General features: G+C 40.4%; 1 long non-coding RNA gene across 1 annotated transcript; it reads right to left on the bottom strand.

Moving 5' to 3' along the window:
• Window positions 1-215: 215 nt before the first annotated feature.
• LOC146514511 (uncharacterized) lies at window positions 216-13,294 on the bottom strand. Its single transcript, XR_014875395.1, has 2 exons — window positions 10,149-13,294; window positions 216-10,102 (listed from the first exon to the last, which is right to left on the bottom strand). It is a non-coding gene; the product is annotated as an uncharacterized LOC146514511 (long non-coding RNA).
• Between the last annotated feature and the right edge of the window lie 847 nt (window positions 13,295-14,141).

Genomic DNA, 14,141 nt, shown 5'->3' on the forward strand with positions numbered 1-14,141 from the left:
ATTAGTCCAGCAGTCTGGACTATTCTATTATGTCGATCTTGCGTGCTGCACAATAACATGTAATATTTAGTATCTACTGTTATCTACTGTTAGCTAGTTTATTGTGATGGTATTGTATTTTTTATGTTGCTCCTTTTTGTTTGTTTTCTCTTCTGTTTTTTCTTATCTCCATACAGGTGATCGAGGTGTTTTGTTTTTCTTTTTTTTTTCTCTTCCCCCCTTTCTCACCATCTCTTCTCCCCTCTGTTTTTCTTTCTCTCCCTCTCTTTCTTTCATTCTTTCTCCCTGTCCTATCCCCCAGTCATGTCTGTCCCATCTGTAACAACCGAAAATCAAATCAAATAAATACATAATTATAATAAAGGTCAATCAAATGGACCAAGATGGCAAGTCCACGATGATCCACTTGGTAAAGTAAATCCACTTGGCATCTTTCTTGGCCTTCAGACATCAATTCTGATGGCTAAAGATCCAAACTGGACAGGCAAAAAAAGTCTCCCCATAGTTCATTTTCAGAAATCAAGCTTTAATGTTTAAAATAGGCTCTTTTGAACCCAAATTACAAACGGTTCCTTAGTAATGTTAGTGAGAAGAACAAAAGCAAACAATCAGCACTTAAAATGGAAAAACAAACAAACAAACCCCAGTTCCTTTGGTGAACATGAAAATGAACTCCCTTCATGCTTTAAGAGCAAACAGCCAGGGACCCTGTCTATGTCAGTGGTTCCCAAATGGAGTGGTCGAGGGGAAATGGTGAACCATTAGGTAAGTGAAGGGATTTTGTGACAGCTACACTATTGTGCAGAGCAGACTTGATCACACCTTTTAAACAGGAGTGAGTTCAAGTTCTCTCACCTGCCTGCAGCAGAACTTTGGCCTTTAAGCTAAAACAACTGTTTGACTGAGTGAAATACTGCGTTTCAAACCAGCATCAGCCGGTGTCAGTCTGTACAAATAAGTCACACTTAAAGTGGATTCTCCTGTTTGTTCATTGTCTCTTATCACACACGCACACTCATTATGTTAATCACATTACCTGGATATCAGATTGCATACTCCAACAGTCTTAAATATTTCACATGGACAATATTAAAGTTAGGAATTACATTTATAATTTAAAAAAAAAACGGATATCAGTAAACACTAGTTTTCAGTAAATAAATCTTTTTTTCTTCTTTTTTTTTTAACTCTGTGAAGGGGAGTCCATTGCTGTTGCTATATGGTCAGAATTATGAGTGTGACAGCAAATTTAAAAAAGAAACAAACTGTCAGCAGCCAGAACAAGTAAAACTTTTGTTTCTTTGGTTTCAGGTGGTGTGGGGGATCTCACAAACCCTCACATGGGATTTATACCTCTGTAGGTACGTTGTAAATGCAAACCCCTGTGAGACCCTAGGACATAACGTACACACTAACCTCGCATGGGCCTTCCTCATCAGTGTTGTTGATTCCTCCTATGCATCTCCAGCTACTTCATTGTTTCAGTTTTTCAGTTAATCAGTGAAAGAATAATACTCATTACCTATATATAAATAATAATAACCAAAGTCTCTGACATGTCAGCAAATTCCTGCAGCAAGCTTGCCAAACCTATCAGAACAGACACGAGAGACTGTTCAGAGAACTGGAAAAACTTGTGGGACAATTATGTTTGAATCAGATACAAAAACTGAGCACAACAAAGAGAAGGGACCCAAGAGGGGGGGAAAGAGTCCCAGCATTTCATTTGTTTCTATCTTGGCTGGCAAGATAGAAACAAATGGCTGCTAGAAAACCACAGATTCACAGCCACAAGGTATTTAACAAAGAATTCACCACGGACAAGCATGAATGCTGTTAACAGCTCTGGCCACTTGTGTAGGTTATGTTGTAGGCTCTGCAGAAACTCACAGGAGGCATCTTATTCAGATGCCTGAACCACATTACCTGTCTTCTTTGAGGAGTAGCCTCTTTAGTCCAGATGACAGAGCTCTTCACCCTATCTTTAAAAGAGAGCCCAGCCATTTTGTAGGAAGTTCATTTCCATCACTTGGGCCCCAAATCAAATTTTTTGGGTCATTACACAGAGTTCGTGACAATAGGTGAGGGTAAAAACGTAAATCAACATCTTTGCTTTTATGCTAAGCACAACAGATCCCCTTTGTGAAGCACCACCTTTGGTGGATGAGGGGTTTGTTTCAGTGGTCCCATCTGGGGCAGTTTGCTCCTAGTGGGGTCTCCCAAGGCAATTTGGTCCTGGGTGAGGAGCCAGACAAAAAGTGGTTCAAAACCCCCAAACACAATGACCGTTAGACCAAGGGACCAGTCTACTCTGCCCAGGACAGTGTAACCAGGGTCCCACCCAGAAGCAAAGGCCCGGGCTTCTGAGCGAGCACCTGGTGGGTGGGCCTTAGCCCATGAGGCCCCACCAGGCATAGTAGAGTGAAGTAGCATAGGTCTACTCTCCTGTGAGCTTACCAACCACAGGAGGGACCACAGAGGGTTTGGTGCCTTGTCGACTCGGTGACAGTCGGAAGCAGGGCCCTGGTGGTCCTATCTCTGACTTCCAAACTGCAAAAATAAAATTTTTGGAGTGTGTGAAACTGTCTTGTGGAGATTGTTTTGCAAAGAGAGAAATTGCAGGAGTCATTGTGATGCATTGTGGAGCTCAAGAATAAAATAATTTGGAGTCCAGTAACAGTGATGCCAGTTTAGCTCACTGGAAAGAACAGGTGACAGTATGTTACATGGCTAAAAGTGGCAGGCAAGGGTTTGACCCCGGCCCTTTGCCACGTGTCTTCCCCTCTCTAGTTTCCTGGCACTCTTTACTGTATCAAATAAAGCCAGAAAAAATATTTTTAAAAAGAGACCAATAACAGTATTTAAAGTGGGCTGATTATGATTTTCCTTATTGCTGTCATACTCTTGAAAGAGATGCAAAGCATATTCATGCAATGTATTATACCAGAGTCTGGAAATTAAAAAATATATTTATCAGTGATGCTGATATATTAGTGTGTTTGTTTCTTGTGATGTTGAACGTAATAAGCTGGATTCATTTTGTTTTATGCTACAGCATTTTCAAATAAAAAAAGTTAAAAAGATTTGTTGTATTAATGCACATTTTTCTTTGGCCACATTCGTCACTGTGACCCAGAATCTTTATACTTTGAAGAAAGTAGGACCGCTGCTCACATTCCTCACATTCTTCTACATAATAAGATGGCTATATTCATTGTAGTGACCAAATGTACATTGTCTACACTAACCGGGAAGAATGCAAAGGAATCTGAGGGCATTCTGGACCTTCCATTGTGTACCACCATGGATCAGTGAAAAACAAACATATTTTCAAGCAGGGGCTATATTGTTTCTCCATATGTTGTTGTGCTGCAGATGAATTCAGTCTCCAGCTGAGTCCAGCTAAAAGCGTTTGTGCTGGCCTTAAGTTGCAGGTGCAGGTTCACAATCAAACCCCGGGGAAGGAAATGGAGGGGAGGGGTCTGAGTGTGACACAAACAGGAAACGAGCTTTGTGTTCCTGCTTGCTCCTTGGTGCACACGAAAGGTTTATTCCAAACTTTGTGTTTTTCCAGGGTATTTTGTGGGCTTTGCCAGGAGCTTACATAACAAACACTGGTGGGAGATATCAACTTACTAAAGCACTAAAATCTGTAACTGACCAAATTTTTAGCTTCACTCAGACTTATGTGAGTGCAGATCTGAGTTACTAATTAGTGGGAGCTCTGGGCAAAGTTTGAACAACAAAAGTTTGTTGTTCTAATGAACAACAAACTTTCAGTTTGTTGTTCATTAGATATGGGACACCTGTCCTCCTTGGACTTGTTGATGTGTGATGACGCAAGCCTTTGTAGTGCTGTAGGAAGTTCTCTGGAAAAGAGCATGAAGCAATAACAAACCCGAGAGTTTCAAATCTGCAAAAAACAGCTTAAAACCACAGAAACAAACAATCTTATTTCAAAGAAGAGGGCGAGTTTATTACTGAAATGTGATCTCCTTTTAATAATTAATATTCACAATGACTTGGCGGTCTGTGTGCGTGTTTGAAAAATGTCCTGCACATGTCCTGCACATTGTGGGAACAGATCGTTCCCCTGCACAGGAAAGACGTTAGGAGCAACAAGGGTGTTGGGAGAGGAGAGGGAGGGAGACCGGGAGAGTGACGGGTGGGCTTTTCAGGGAAGAGAGGAAAGGAAAGGAGAACACCCTCTCGGCCACACAACAAAACCTTTCTCTCTGTCCCTTACCCTAAACCCCTCCACCAACACGTGCAAAGTGTTTAACAGTAAGTGCACTGCAGTGCTGCACGACAACAAATAGTGTGTCACTAACGAGTCACAGCAAACATTCCTGTGCGTCTGCATTTTGTTTGCTGTCCACTTACTCCCGCCGTGCTAGATTTAAAACGCGTCTCGAGGCAGTTTGTTGTGGGAGGGGTCATGTATTTGTTTGTCTGTGATGTTTTCCAGTTTTGAAAGTCAGTGTTTGTCACTGACTCCTGCACAACATAAGGAATATCTGAAATAGTTTTTGCCTGAGTTTGACCTTAGAAAACGTTTCAAAAAAGAAAAAGAAGAAGGTTTGGCATCTGCACAGGGTTTGTGCAATTCTGTAGTAACTAATACAAAAATAAGAGACTGTTTGTGGGTTAATCAATTTTGCAGTTTGACCGTAGCTGTTTCATAACAGAAATATATCCTCCATGTCTGGTGGAAACATTATTGTCAAGATTTCAATAAGGAAAAGAAAAAATTCCGCCAAGACTGCCAAGAGTCTCCGAGTTTATCCAACTAGATTCAAAAGTGTTTCATAAGAGCGAAGATAGCGTCAGTTCTTAAGTGAGTCTGTAATCCTTTGGTTAGGTTTAATAGTTTTCACATGGATAGCTGTACAAATGTACATAAGGTTTTCATACATCAGCAGTGATTTGTGACCTGAATCTGGACCGTAAACAACTCTTCTTTTAACACCAGCACCAAAGGGTGGGAGGATTTGCTTGTTTTTGGAGTGAAGTGCCACTTCAGCTCCACTCATGGCAGTGATTCGTTCCTGTAGCAAAAGACAGACACAGAAGTGGGACGGGAAAGAAAGAGAGAGTGGGGAAATCAAATTATAACTGAGCTATTTAGCATTTGCACAACCTTTAGAAATGAAGCGAACCTATTAAATTATTGCATAAGAGCGGCGCTTGCTATTATTGGCTTTAATAGGGCAAAAAATAATAACGTGTACAAAAATCAACATTTTTTGTAACAAGTGGGGCATTTCCACAATGTTTCACATCATAAAAACAGATGCTTTTACTACTACATTAGTCAGCAACTTACAGTGTCATTGCCAGCCACATTTCGCCTGTCCCCAACCAAGAAAACCAGCAAAATACTCTTCAATCATTAATCTAAACATTAGCATTTTAAATACATTGAATGTGTTGGAACTTGACTAATGTTACTTCCCTTGTGTCTCATTCTGCTTCACGGAGCCGGGGAAACAAACAGGCCAGACTAGACCAGGAAAACAAAATGAAAGACTCTTTCACAAAGAGCATATATAGCAGTCCCTTTTCATTCTCAGGTTTCTGAACACTGCTGTTGTCAAAGCTCCTGGAATCTATGTGGTAAGCGCAGAGACCGCAGACTGTATATAGATGATGGTCACAGTGTGATGTCACCCTTTGGTTAGAGAAATCCTGTTTTGAAGCTTCATCATTTTTTTTCTAATGTTAACCCATGTTAACACTATAAACATGGACTAACACTGAGGGACCGGACAGAGCGTCATGCAACAAAGAAGCTTGAACTTATACTGGCTGACATCATCCTTAAATGGGTCCCCACTGCACCATTACATAGCGAACAGATGCCTGCATCTATATTATGACCCAAATGTCAGAGAACCTTTAATGTCATGGTCCTCGGGTCTTGAAACAAGAGTTTGTTTGTCACAATTTATGATTTTGGTCTTCTGTTTATAATGTTTCATATTTTCTGGTGCATTTTTACCCAAAGTTCTTTGCTTTAGATGATAGGTTCACTATGTTTGAATAGTCTTGTCTTTCTGTCTTTCCACATCAATTTCACATGTCTGTCATCTGTTTAGTTACTTCCTGTTCTAATTTGCTGGCCTTTTGTGCCTTGTGCTTTCCAGTTTAATTTTCTTTGTCTCGTTTGTCCTGATTTGTTCTCTTTGTGTCGCCAACTCTTTGTGTTTCCTAGAGGCAGGCAGATTGATCCAAATATCGTTAGTATTGTTACTAATGGTGGTATTGGGATGGGACCAATATTAGCGTGGTAGAATCGATGCTTTGTTTCTATCCTCTAAGTTCATATAGCTCACTGAATTGTGTGTGAATTGATATACCTCAAACATGAACATGAAAAATATCTGAACCTTTTGGCTCGGTATTGGTATTGGCAATACTAACCCTGTATTTACTTGGTATCATATTGATACCAAAATGTGCAGTATCGCATTGCATAGCTGTGTACCCGTCACCTCATTACATTTGTATAAATTGTCTGTGTTGCCCATTTCCCTTCTTCATGTTCTCTCTCATGGTTGTGTGTCTCCCTGCTCTGATTTTTTGTTTTGCTCTTTTCCTGTGAAATACCAGCAACAGGACTGAATTTGGAGTTCATTCCCTGTCTCCCGAGTCCTGCATTCACATCCAAATCCTGCCAACCACACAGCCGTTTATCACATTTAAGACAAATCCCGAGCAGCGATGGCACAGTCAGCGCAATAAAATGACAGTTTGACGAGGCAACACAGTGACATTTTTTTAAAATAAAAAACTAAATCAAATTACTCCCAGATTATTGAGGATCAGCTTTACAATACACAGTGCTGTTTAGCTCATAGCTGTGGTCAGTCACTCATTTGTCTGATGGAGTCCCAGCAGCTCTCACTAATTCCCTCATATAAATAATACAAACCACTCTGTGCCAAACACACGCTGCTGAGTGACAAGAGAGAGGCAAAATTTGTGACTTAAGGAATCAAAACAACAGCAGACCACCAACATTTGGTTGACCGCACAAGAGCTGAATGCGATCTTTGAATCTGCTTTGGGCATGGCTTACATTTAAAAAAAACGGTCCAGGGCCGCATGCTCTGCCAAGGCTGGAAATTTCTTTTAAAGTGAAACAAATCCCTGGATCCAGGATATCTGGATCTGGATTAGTTTGTCATATTTTCTTAAGAACATGAAGATGATATATTGTGAAGATGTATTGCAAAATGGCAAAGAAAGCTTCCAAAAATTCCTGGATCTAGATTAGGATGGACTCCATGACGCCTTAGCTGTGCCAGACTCTGCCTCTCAAATAATCAAATAACCTCCTTGGCAGAGGAAATAACGTTCAAGTGAAAATGTTGCATTTAAGTTTTGCTTCTGTTAATATTTTAGTAGATTAAAGTGCTGCTGAGGTGCACCAAAATTTACTTTGGAGTAGAACTAAGGATACAACAGTTATCAGAATACAACTTCTGGTTCATGGAGAGCATCAAAATGTGAATAATTTTCACGAAACCCAGTTGTAAACATGAAATTAGACCACTCTGCAGACAACAATAGCTGATTCATATCTAACTCACTTACTTTCTTGGTTCAGTTTGACCTTCTGACCCCACTTTTTGTCTCAGATTCTCAGTCGTGGCCTCCTAATTAGTTCAACTTTACAATTGGCTCTTTCATACCGAGGCCCTCGCTGTCTTCCCAAGCTCAGTGTTGTTTTTCAAAAGAAGATGCGACACCACGGAGCTGTTGTACTAGTTGTACTGGTTTGGGTGGAGATAAAGGAATCTGTTAAAGGAAGGTCTAAAAAACAGTGGGTGATGGAGCTTGTGTTAATGCATAGTGAAGAGCTTTGTGCATTCGTTGATGCATACAGTACTGTTAATCTTTTTGATGGTGCATTTATTTTCTTTAAGTATGCCTACTTTACTGTTTCTTCTTTGCAATGTAGTCATACACTGATTAAAAATCATGACTGTATCTTGAGGGGAACATTCACTTTCAATTTCTCTAGCCCTCTCCACATTATGTGCTAAATTCAGTTTTAGCTTGTTTAGTATTTTGGGAAGGTTTTCAGCAGCCACTTGTGTAAAAATAGATTTTGAATCAGAATCATTTTCTGAGAAAATGTATCACCGTAGCTAAAGAAAAGATCAGAGGAAAGTTTCACTGAAAGAAATCTGATGTTAACTTGACATGTAACGCATTTCCTTCTTTTAAACTCACAAACAAGTCTTGTTTGTTTTTACAGACTCCAGGCTACAACACAAGTGACTGAAAGCCAACCAGCAGCAAAACTGTGACAGCACGTCACACTGTTGAACTGCAGTGTCCTGTACGTGTCATCGATCACATGTTCGAGTATTTTATGTTATCGTAAATGTTTGCTCGGTGAGATAAAGCGATGCTCCGTGTCTGCTAGTGACAGAGTCCAGCTCCTGCCTTTGTGCAAAAGCAGAAGCAGACTATGTTTTGCTTAGAAGTCTTTTAACAAAGTTAAATTATCTGATCAGCTGCAGGGTCAACTGGTGGCAGTGAGTCAGGCGAGCAGCTGCCAGCAGCCATTGTGTGTGGAGCGTGACCTTTGTCACAGTGATGGAGAGGAAGAGTTAAAATGAGAGCAGAACAGTCCTCGTCTGAAAGTGTGAAATTGTGTTTGGGAAACAAGCAGCGCCTACGCGTGTGTGTGTGTGTGTGTGTGTGTGTGTGTGTGTGTGTGTGTGTGTGTGTGTGTGTGTGTGTGTTTCAGTGAGTGACAAAATAACATAGAAAGAGAAAGAGCAAAGAGGTGCATGTGACCCGTAAGCCATTTATGTAAATTTTTGCACGCATGCAGCTCTAAAAGTGTATACCTGTGCTTCAATGTTTTCTTACTTGTTTTTTTGTAAAAGCAAGCACCAATCTCCTTTCACATGGCAGTTTATTAAGCTGAACATGGAAAAAATAGACAACACTGATGACCAAAATGTCCCCTTGCATGAGCACGTTTCTTCCATTTCTTCAACTTTCTTACCATTTTGGAAAAAAAAAAAAGTACGCTCATTTCCTCTCATCCCATCCCATCCTTCCTCCTCTGCAATTTCCCTTCCCATCACTCATCACTTTGAGCGCTGATCCGGCAGATGTTGCCCATCTTTATTTTCTCAGGACTTTGAGAGGAAAGCACTTGTAAGGTGGGATAGCTGGGCCTCAAGCTGGAACTCAAGTCTATTAATTTTATCGAGAAGCATAGGTGCACCTTGCTAGTACTGCCTTGGACCCCATTTTACCTTCAGAACTGCTTTAATTCTTCATGGCACAGATTCAAAAATGTGGTGGAAAAATTCACCTGAGATATTGGTCCATATTGACAAAACAGCATCACACAGTTGCTGCCATGATGTCAATCTCCCGTTCCACCACATCCCAAAGGTGCTCTACTGGATTGATATGTGGTGACTGTGGGGGCCATTTGAGTACAGTGAACTCACCGTCGTCTTAAAGAAATCAGTTTAAGATGATTTGAGTTTTTGGGCATGATGTTTTATCATGATGGGAGCAGCCATTAGAAAATGGGTATACTGTGGTGGACATGGACGGTGACAATACTCAAGCAAGCTGTGGTGTTTAGATGATGCTTAACTGGTGTTAAGGGGCCCAAAGAGTGCCAAGACAACATCTCCTACATTATTACATCAACTTTTGATACAAGCGTGGATGGATCCTTGTTTTCATATTGTTTGCACAAAGCCCTACCATCTGAATATAGCAGCAGGAACTGAACCTTATTGGATCAAACAACGTTTTTCCAATCTTCAGTTGTCCAATATTGGTGAGCCCAGTTTCCTGTTCTCAGCTGACAGGTGCTGCTGTCGCCCATCTGGTCCAAGGATTAATGGGGGTTTTTGTGTTCGGAGATGATCTTCTGCATATCTTGCTTGTAAAAAGTGGTTCAGTTACTGTGCATTAGCATAATATTAGAATGTTAGAGTTGTAGTTCCTTATTAACAGTATCCTTGATTGTCTTACATTCATTTTCCCATCTTTGATCACTGCTATCAATGCCTGTGTTTTATGATGTACTTTCTTCTCTGTAAGTCACACTTCACTTCACTTTCACACACATGCACACACACACACACACACACACACACACACACACACACACACACACACACACACACACACAAAGACTCTAAGGTGTCCCCGAGCAAAGGCAGCATCTGGTCTCAGCATCAAGTTGCATGTTTTGGCAAAGAAATATCAAATATCTTAAAAGTTCCCCTAAACATTTGAAGAGTTGCCTTTAGACATGGAACACACACACACACACACACACGCACAACACACACGCACAACACACACACAAGCAAAGTGTGTTAATAGTGTGGTATATTATATGAGCCAATGCCGGAGAGAGAACACTTACCATAATAAATGACTGATCGAGCTCTAGTCTATCCCACACACACACACCACCACACCTGAGCTGTGTTTTGTCAAGTTTTGTTAAAAATGCCATGATATTTCAGGCAAACTGCCCAGAGAACAGGAAAAAACCCTGCAGGTTGTTAATTATCCACCTCCTGTCTGAGCGAAAGAATCCCGACCTTCTAAATCTCCTTCTGTCGCTAATTTTCCCCAGCACTCATCTTTTCTTTCTCTTCCTTCTTATGCAACCTGTTCATGAATACAAAATGAATGTGTCACTCAATTATTGTTTTCATACTGGAAATGGGCGAATGGCTCAGGCCAAGGTTTACACCAGAGCCCACACAAGGTTTTAAGCTTCCTTCCATTAACTTTATTTTTACTCCGGTATCAAAACAGTGAGTCATTTATCTTCCCTGCATAGGTGCATAATGTGCTGCACTTTTTCTTCTCTTGTAGTAGATTGTCCCCATGCAAGCAGAAACCAATACAAGTGCAAGCACGAACACACATGGCAACTTTCTGTTTTCTTTACATGTTCATTTATAAACATTGTAAAGTGGTGACTGCATAAGAAGCAGGGTTTGAGTCTCTTCCTTCTTCTTTCTTCTTTCTGTTTTTGTTGTTTTAGTTGCTTTCGGGGTTAAATCAGTCCCAATCCTCTATCTCTTCCAGCTCCGTGCTGTTTAGCTTGGAACCAGGTGGTTCCTGTTCTCTAACTTGTGCAATACAGTTATGTAGCTGTACAATCTCAGAAAACCGCCCACATTTCAGGTCCTTTGGATAGATTTATATGAAATATTTGTACGACATGTTGCCTGCTTTACTGCGAGCAGCGGCAGAAGACTGAATTGAGTTTATTTTTCAGCGAATCTCTTTTGTATTAAAGATAATCTTTTGCCGTTATTTGTACTTTTTGTCTTTATTCGAGCACTTCTCCTCCCACAACACCACAGTTTGTCCCAGTCCTTTGATTGACTCCAGCAGGGAAAAACAACTGAGTTTGCACTATGACAAATCCCCGGCGTGCAGAGTTGTGTAAATTGTTTTTGTAAAAGTGAAAACGAAACGCACAACATCTGTTTTGATTTGTAAAACTGCATATAACGCAAATATGGTAACTCAATTTTGATTGTTGCTTTGATTTCTGAATATAGATTAGTGAAACTTTTAGTGCAGTCAGAAAAAAATGTTACATTTACCAAAAAAAGCTGTGTGGTTAAAAAAAAAATAGGATTGAGGATGATGGCGTGATGGGCGCGTCACGTCTTCTACCTCTCTGATGTGCCCATCAGTCTGAAACAGGGTAAATCTGGACTCCTCCGCCCACATGACCCTTTATCTTTGCCCAAGAGTTCTTCATGCTCCTGAGCAAATAGACAGTGAATCAGTTTGTGATACTCCTGCTAAAATATATCTCAGTTAATAGTGATGTTACTGAACTTTTCCCAGTTTTTTTGTTTTTAAAAGATTTTTTCCTGTCATCAGCTTCATTAAGTTTAGCAAAAAGTGTGAAATTAGACTGGTTTGATCTGCTGTCTGCTAGCTGAGCTTTAAAAACCTTTACAACCTAAAAGACAAGACAGTAATCCTCTCAGCGTGGGATCCAGGCTCATTAAAATAGTCCACTTCTCCTGTCCTGAACTGTGACCCACTTTGGTTGTGACCCTTTCGGTTTAAGAAACCAGGCTGCAGAATGTATTATTCACTCTGCTGGGAAATAAACCTAAAGACAGAACTCCTTTTGAGTGAGAGCCAGGCTGAGTTTGAATGAACACAGATCCACATATTTTCATCCATCTAGTCAGCTATTATCTAAAACCACTGGGGCAATTACAGTCAGTAAGAGGAACAGAACGATGGATTATCACAGCATTGTGTCAGATTTTTAAGTAATTGCATTCATTAATTCATTAATTTCAACTAGGCCAGACTAGTAATAAGACTCCGTCTATCAATTTTCTGCCAATTATCCAATCTGGGGAGAGATATGTTCTGGACAGGTTGCTAGTCTATTGCAAGGCTAAGACAGAGAGCTCATTCATGCTCTCTGTCTTAGAGAGTCACAAGTCTTTACCCAAAGACTGGACCGAGAATAATCCTGATTTTTGAGTCAAAATATAACATAATTTTACAAAAGCCCATATGAGCCCATAATCTCATCAGGAGTCTTTACATTAGTCAAACAAACAGCCCATAGACTTGTATAGGACCAGAAGTATTTTTGTAACTGCAACTGTCGCCGTCTGGTGGCCTTCAGATAAAAATGCAGCTTTACGGCACTTTAGCTTGACTCTTCTCTTCTTAGCACTTACAGCCCAATCTCAAAATTACTTTTTATTGCTATGATTTTAGAAAGAGTTGTGGTTCTATCTGAGTTAACCTTTTCTGTTGCTGCTTCTAAGTTCAGGTCCTTTTCCACTTCTCTTGCCTACGGTGTGCCACAAGTTTCTATTTTGGGACGTTTATGGTTTCTGCTATCTGCTCTCTCTTCCACACATTTTAAGCACAATTCTTATCACTGCTATGCAAATGACATTAAATTGTATTTCTTTTTAAAGATATTTATTAGCTACATATCTATTATACCCGCTTAGACTCCATTAAAAGTTGAAACACTTACAATTTTCTCCAACTTAATGAAGAAAAAAAACTGAAGTCTTTGTGTCCCCAATGGATTTTTTTCACTTTTGCCAAATCTTCTGTCATGAGCCTTAGAGTAACTCCTGACTTATCCTCACTCGGGATGCTCATGTTAAAGATTTCTGGTTTGCTCTTGCTTTTATCACTAAGTTAACTTCCAGTGTGTCACACTCTGACATGTAAATTGTTATTCATGCTTTTATTTCATCACACCTCAGTTATTATAATTCATTGTTCACTTGTGCTCACAAAGCGTCTTTGGAACGTCTGCAGGTTGTTCAAAATGATGCTGCGAGGCTTCTGACTAAGTCTTATAAGTACTCACGTGTCACACTGTAGCTAACTGAGCCCCCAGCCTGAGTTCTGTGGGCTCAGTGATCCCTTTTAAAAAGCAGTTACTTTTTTTTATAAGATTGCTTTTGGCTAACTTGTATATTTAAGTTTTAGCATTTCTGTTGTGAAGCACTTTGTGATATATTTAAATGTTATGTTCACTTACTTTAGCACTGGCTTCATTTTTTCAGACCCGGAAGATAGTGTTTTATATTGTCTATGATGATGCCTTGAAGATTTCCATGAAAGCGATTTGTATCGGGACATCTTAAAAAAAAATAAGGCCTCACAACTATAACTCAGCTATCCTGGTCAAAGAGGTTTTTTGTTGTTGGTGTTGTTGGTGTTTTTTAAGTCACCCCATTCCGAGTTGTTGTGAAGAAAAGTATCAACAGAGGCCAAACTGGATTTGCAATGGAAACATGCTTTTTAATGATGTAAAGTCGGGCATTTAAACATGGGAGCCGCAAGTGGCGCCTAGAGGTACTGCAGTTTTTCCCACTTGCACATTGGTCTCATTTTTCGGCTCTTGAGGTTGCCCCATTTTCTGAAAGTACCTTCTCATTCCCCCCCCTCCATCTCTGTCTCCATATGCTGCAATAACTCCCTCTTGTGTTCCCGACTGATACTTACACACACAGGTCTCCTGAATTTGAGGGGAGGATCCGAGGGTGGAGCTCCACCTCTCTGCGCGCTGCTCACAGACACAGGTATGTTTGGTTTTTTGGGAGGGTTTTTGG

The sequence above is a fragment of the Neolamprologus multifasciatus genome, chromosome 7 (assembly GCF_963576455.1).
Source record: "Neolamprologus multifasciatus chromosome 7, fNeoMul1.2, whole genome shotgun sequence".
In the NCBI taxonomy this organism is placed as follows: domain Eukaryota; kingdom Metazoa; phylum Chordata; class Actinopteri; order Cichliformes; family Cichlidae; genus Neolamprologus; species Neolamprologus multifasciatus.